The sequence below is a fragment of the Musca autumnalis genome, unplaced genomic scaffold (assembly GCF_047663935.1).
Source record: "Musca autumnalis isolate F117 unplaced genomic scaffold, ASM4766393v1 scaffold_5, whole genome shotgun sequence".
NCBI classification, from domain to species: domain Eukaryota; kingdom Metazoa; phylum Arthropoda; class Insecta; order Diptera; family Muscidae; genus Musca; species Musca autumnalis.
Genome location: NW_027412088.1, coordinates 75,792,544 through 75,799,401, shown reverse-complemented (window position 1 = coordinate 75,799,401; position 6,858 = coordinate 75,792,544).

The window sequence follows — 6,858 nt, the reverse complement described above, 5'->3', positions numbered from 1 at the left end:
ACAGGGAGTACGCAACCATTCATATTACATCAATCATATGGGGCCAACAGTTTATCGCCGAGTCCGAAAGGCGTGTCTTAAGACATCACCTGTAGGGAAGTTTTACATGCCTGAAATACTCAAAAAATGTCGCCAACTTAACTGAGGGATATTTTGCCATCGTTGCAAATTTGATGTTGGCTGGCCGGAAATCGAACCCCCGACCATCAGCGTGCAAGGCAGGTGTGCATACAATTGAACCACCGTGGCACCAATAAATAATTTTACCATGGAAATTTGAGGAAGTTGATATAGCTCCACTCTGTGGCATAATATTAAAAACGAAGATATGCAATCATTTTTTGGCATTGATCATATTAAATGTATAAGACGTCTATTCTTTAAAAATCAGAAAATGTAAAATTTCCATGTTATGACATTTCTAATAGGGTGCCAACGTGGTGCAATGGTATCAAAATTTCAACGATGGCAAAATACCTCTCAGTAATTTTGGCGATATTTCCTGAGTATCTCAGTCATGAAAAACTTCTCTACAAGTGGTGTCTTACGACACGCCTTTCGGACTCGGCGATAAACAGTAGGTCCCATATCATCAGACAGCGTAATCCTATGCAAATGCATATATGGTTAGGATTTTTATAATAAAACAAAACGAATTAGTCTGGACCTATTTTTTGCATATTTTGTCATATTTGCATTAAAATGAACATATGCAAAAACATATGCAAGGATTTGTGGCCCAAATATCCCACAAATTGGCCGAAATTTTGTATTATATCTCCGTTGGGGGTATAAAACTTTCGACCTGAAATTTATCGGTATAGGTCCACGTCTTCATATAGCTCCCATAGAACAGTACCTCCCGATATGTGGTATTTTGAAGGCTGTGGCCTCAGTATCCCACTGAAATGGCTGACATTTTGTATTAAGCCTTCGTGGGGGTTTAAAACTTTCCACTTAAAATTTGTCATTATAGGTCCGCGTCAACATATAGCTCCCATAGAAAGATACCTCTCGATTTTCGGCATTTTGAAGGGTGTAGCCTCAATATCCCACTCAAATGGCTGACATGTTCTATTAATTGTTCGTTGCGGGTATACAACTTTCAACCTGAAATTTGCAGGTTATCTGTATTTTGTAGTTTATGGTCTCAATATCCCTCCGAAATGGCTGGAATTTGGTATTAAGTCTTCGTTGGGGTATAGATTTTCCACTTGAAATTTGTCGGTATAGATCTAAGTCTTAATATACCTCCATAGAACGATATCTCCCCATTTTCGATGTTTTGAAGCTTGTGGCTGTGGTTACAGATTTCCCTATTTTATTGACTTGTCTGAGGAGAATTTTAACAGAAAAAATGTGCACACAAACATTTTAGAAGATATTATTGAAATATTTATTGCATACGAAAATTTGAAAAATACACGAATTTTTTTGTGATATATTTCGATTGCAATTTAATCAGAAGCCAAAAATATGCCCAGTCCCAAAATTTGACAAAAGTAGAGGTTCTATAAAATTCCGCTGTCTACATATCACTGAGCTAATATTAATTGGGGTACATTCACTGATATGAGTGGAACAGTTATATATTATACATTTCTAATAAATGATCTTAAATTTGAAAATTGGCGTTCTTTAGTCCCTTCTGCTACATTTTTTACTTTTGGACAATTGGACAAATAATACGCTAGGGCTCCACGCAATAAAAAAACTGGGAATTTCTCTGTCATGATAGAGACAATTTGTAGCATGGGAGGAAGATGTGGCCTTCTTCAGAAAACTCATTATATATTAGGCAATAGGCCCGTTATCAAACACACATATTATTGCAATTTTCATCAGAGGAAAGGTCAGTAGTTATTTTTCCATATATAGGCGACTTTGCGGGTGTATGCCCTCCAGGAATTCAAATATCGACCAAAAATTTTTTTTTTATGTTTCGTACAAAAGTAATGGTCCATTTCACCAGCTAGACAATATCAGTTCTTCATCCAAAATTTTATACATCTTCTTCGACCTAAACCCTTACCTTGTGCAAAATTTCGTGACTATTGAGCGAAAATTGCGGTCTCTAGCGTGCTTATGATTACACTACAAGCAAAAAACTGGGTATATTAGGCTGTAACTCTGTTATCTGACCACGTAAAACAACATAATTGGTATCAATGGAAAGAGCAAGAGTTGGCCTTCCAAAAATTATTTACGTGGCCGGAATGTTTCTTCCACGAATAAAGATATAACCGGTATATAAAAAAATTTCACAATTTTCACACAAAAGTTGTGGTCCATTTAACCCTCTAAACATCATCCGATCACCATTTCAAATTGCAAGCATTTTCTTTGCCATATACTGTTATCTCGTTCGAATTTTCGACGCGAGCGGGCTATTATTGCGACCTACAGAGCACCTACAAAATCCAATAAAAATTATGTTTTTGGTCCATTTCACCCGCTAAATATTTCACGATCATCATTAAAATAGCGATCTATTCTGATGTGAAACCGACCTCCATACCAAATTTCGTGACGATCGGTCCATAATTGCGGCCTGGAGTTTGATTACAATTTATAATGGACAGACGGACACACAGACGGACGGACGGACACACATCTCAAAATCGCTTTATCTCGCCGAGATATGAAGATTGGTATACCACATTGGGGGTCTCCGACGAACATTTCGCGGTGTTACATGAATTCTTACCAAAACAAACTTATAATACCCTTTCCACAAAACATTCCAAATTTTTCGAAACTCAACTTAGTATTTCCATTTTTCGCAGTTCTTAAGGAGAAAAAGCCTCACAATCATGACTAATTTTGAAGAAACAATTGTATTTAAAGTGAGAAAAAATGCTTATATTCTAAGCGAATTTATGAAACAAAGGATAATTATTAACGTCTTAACTTAAGCTGAATCATTTAGTTAATTATCTTAGCTTCATATTTCTAGTTATGAAAATCCCTCTAAATTGCAAGGGTTGCCATATATTTTGGTTATAATATCGGTCAAAATGAAAATATTTAACATAGGTGTATGGATTTCCATAAAGTTTAAGTTACTTTCCGAAAATTCGCAAGAATGGCCAGTATTACCAAATTGAAGCCTAGCGCCTGTAGATTTCGAAACTGTATAGACTTTTTAGGGAATTTTGCGGTTTTGGCTGATATGACCAAAAGTTTAACTCCCTTTTTTTAGTTGCTAAATGTATTTTTTTTTTTTTTTGCAATATTTTTAAGTAATTTTATTATAATATAATGTTTGTTGTGCTATTAGCCATTTCTATGGTCATTGTAACTTAGAGCTATAATAAAAACTAGCGAAAAAAAAGATTTGGGGCTAATCACTTTAACAAATAACTTATTTTATTTTTGGGACACCCTAACGCTATAAAGCGGAGATTTCCCCCCGAGAACCAAAAATACATTATTACAAGTAATTATGCAGACAAATGTGGTTAAATCTTATAAAGTACCAAGAAAAGGATGGTAACCCTATATGGCGGCTATGGTCAAAAGTGGACCGATATGACATTTCTTTATAAAATAGTGTTTTGAAATCTGAGTTCATTATAAGAATATATTCGCTTAGAATATTTGGTTGACATCGGCCTAAGTAAATCGATATAAAATCATATAAGGAGCATACCAAATGATGGACCAATACTGACAATTTTTGGCAGGAAAGGTTTACTATGCATTAAAAACTCTTGGTACCGGATTACAGCAAATTCGGTTGAAAAATGTGTTGGTAACAGAAAAATACTTCAATTCAGAATGATTCATTACATGACAACCACGCGAAATTTTGGACCTAGGACACCAATATTTTACTTAGAGTGCTTTCAGGCCACTATGACCCATTGATAACAATTTCAGTTCGATATATTATTTAGAAGTATTTTTGTCACACCTTCCCATTTAAGCGCACAAGAGAGGTATCGGGAGAAAAGGAGAGAGGAGAAACGTCTTTTCCGCAACAAAAAGAGAGAAATGGAAAAGCGGGAGTGTGAAAAAATCGAGATGTACAGGAGCCAGAATGAAGTCCGAAAATTTTACCAAAGAGTGAAACATCAAACAAATGGCTTTGGTACAGGCACATCCTGTAGAGACCAGCAAGGTAATCTGGTAACAGATACAAATAGCGTGCTCAGGATATGGAAGGAACATTTTTCCAATCTGCTGGTATCCAATAGTAGCGCAGACGATGATACCACAGATCCAATCCCGGCCAAGATGAGGTAAAAACAGCAATCAACCGGCTGAAGAATAATAAAGCAGCAGGAGCCGATGGCTTACCAGCCGAGCTGTTTAAAACAGGAGGCGACGCGCTGATAAGGTGTATGCATCAGCTAGTTAGCACCATCTGGCAGGAAGAACGCGTACCCGACGATTGGAACCTGAGCATCCTAGGTCCCGTCCACAAGAAAGGAGGTAAGACCATATGCTCCAACTATAGTGGCATAAGTCTTCTCCCTATTGCCTATAAGATAATGTCAGGGATATTGTGCGAACGACTAAAGCCAATGGTCAACGAAATAATTGGACCATACCAATGTGGCTTTAGACCTGGCATGCAATGTCTGAATTTGGTATCCCCGCAAAGCTCATCCGGCTTTATAAGATGACTTTAATTGACACTAGGTCATCAGTTAAAATTGGAAAGAACCCCTTCCAACAGTTCAGTACCAAAAGAGGTTTCAGACAAGGAGACAGCCTTTCGTGTGACCTATTCAACATTTTGCTGGAAAAGGTAATACGAGATGCAAATGTCAAAAGAAATGACACGATTTACGCCAACAGTCACATGTTACTTGCTTATGCTGATGACACAGACATCATAGGACGATCAGTAAAGAAAGTAACTGATACCTTTAAGAAGGTCAAAGGATAATCTGCGAAAGTGGGTCTGGCGGTAAACAGCGAAAAGATCAAATTGATAGTAACGACGCGCAAAGTGTCCAGATTGCTCGAACCAACTGTGGAAGTTGGTACCTATAATTTTGAGGTAGTTGAAGACTTCGTCTACCTCGGCACTGCCATAAACTCAACAAACAACATTAGTTGTGAAATAAGAAGAATTGTATTGGCCAACAGATGCTACTATGGTTTAAGTAAGCAATTTAAAAACAAAGCCACATCTCGTCAAACAAAAATAACACTATACAAAACACTGATACTGCCTGTGCTTGTGCCTATCCGAATCATGGGTACTTGCGCAAGCAGATAAGGCAGTGCTTGGTGTGTTTGAGAGGAAAATTCTTCGAAAGATCTACAGGATTTGCGTTGACGGTGAATATCGACGTCGTATGAACCACGAGCTATATCAGCTATACAAAGACATGAATATAGTTAAACGTATCGAGATCCAACGATTGCGTTGGCTAGGCCATATCATAAGAATGAGCGATGATGAACCCGCTAAAAAGGCGTATGAATATATGCCACATGGCGGTGCACGCAGAATCGGGAGGCCTAAGCTTCGATGGAGCATACAAGTGGATGAAGAAATGAAAAGGCGCGGTATTCGAAAAAGCGAAGCCAAAAACAGAGAGAATTGGAGATCTTTTCTTAGTTCGGTCTCTGGAACAAATGTTCTGCAATGGGTCAGCTAAGTAAGTAAGTAAGTTATAGTTGGGACACCCTTTATATGGTGCCATAATGGTTTTTACACCTTTGGGGCTGTTTTCTCTATAAGTATGGACTTGCCCCTGAAAAAACTTGCACCGTCGTAATTGAGGTAGCGAATGCAACTTCCTTCAACAAAAATCAAAGTGATTCGATAGCAGGTCTTCAAGTGAACTTATCCGAAATTTTGTGTTGAAGGTACCCGAAGGAGTGGACAAATATAGTCCATATTCGAACCTGATCTATATCTGGTTGATATATTAGGATGTGTAAAATATGGACCAAATCGGTCAGTCGCATCAAGAGTTATCGTGCTCACAATTTTCCGAACACTTTTGAACTTTTGTGGGGGGAGGAACCTGAATGAGTGGATCGATGTGGCTTATCTTCGATCTTAAACTAGGTTTGAACAAAATTATACGAAGTCCAAATTTTGGACCGAATCGGCATATCAGCTCGAGAACTGTCTTGCACTACACACGGTGTCATAGGGTTTTTTTTTGCAACTTTCACGCTATTTTTATACCCTCCACCATATGGAGGGTATAATTAAATCTGCCATTCCGTTTGTAACACATCGAAATATTCGTCGGAGACCCTATAATGTATATATATTATTGATCAGCATAAAATTCTAGCATAAGATTTGACCATAAAATTTGACCATGTCCGTCTGTCCGTCTGTCCGTCCGTCTGTCTGTCTGTTGAAATCAAGATACAGCTCGCAATTTTAAAGATAGAGAGTCAACATTTGGTACAGAATGTTTTATTACTTGCAGGATGGTTGGTATTGAAAATGGGATATATCGGTCCACACCTTCATCTAGCCCCCATAGAACGGTACCTCCCGATTTTCGGTATTTTTAAGGTGTTAGCTTCATTATCCTACCAAAATGGCTGAAATTTGCTACGTAGTCTTCTTTAGGGGTATAAAACTTTCCCCCCAGAATTTTGTCGGTATCGGTCCACACCTTCATATAGCCCCCATAGAACGGTACCTCCCGATTTTCGGCATTTTGAAGTTTTTAGCTTCATTATCACACCGAAATGGCTGAAATTTGGTACTTAGTCTACGTTGGTGGTATAAAACTTTCCCCCAGAACTTTGTCGGTATCGGTCCATGCCTTCATATAGCCCCCATAGAACAGTACCTCCCGATTTTCGGTATTTTGAACGTTGGGGCCTCAATATTCCACCGAAATGGCTGAAATTTGGTATTTAGACTTT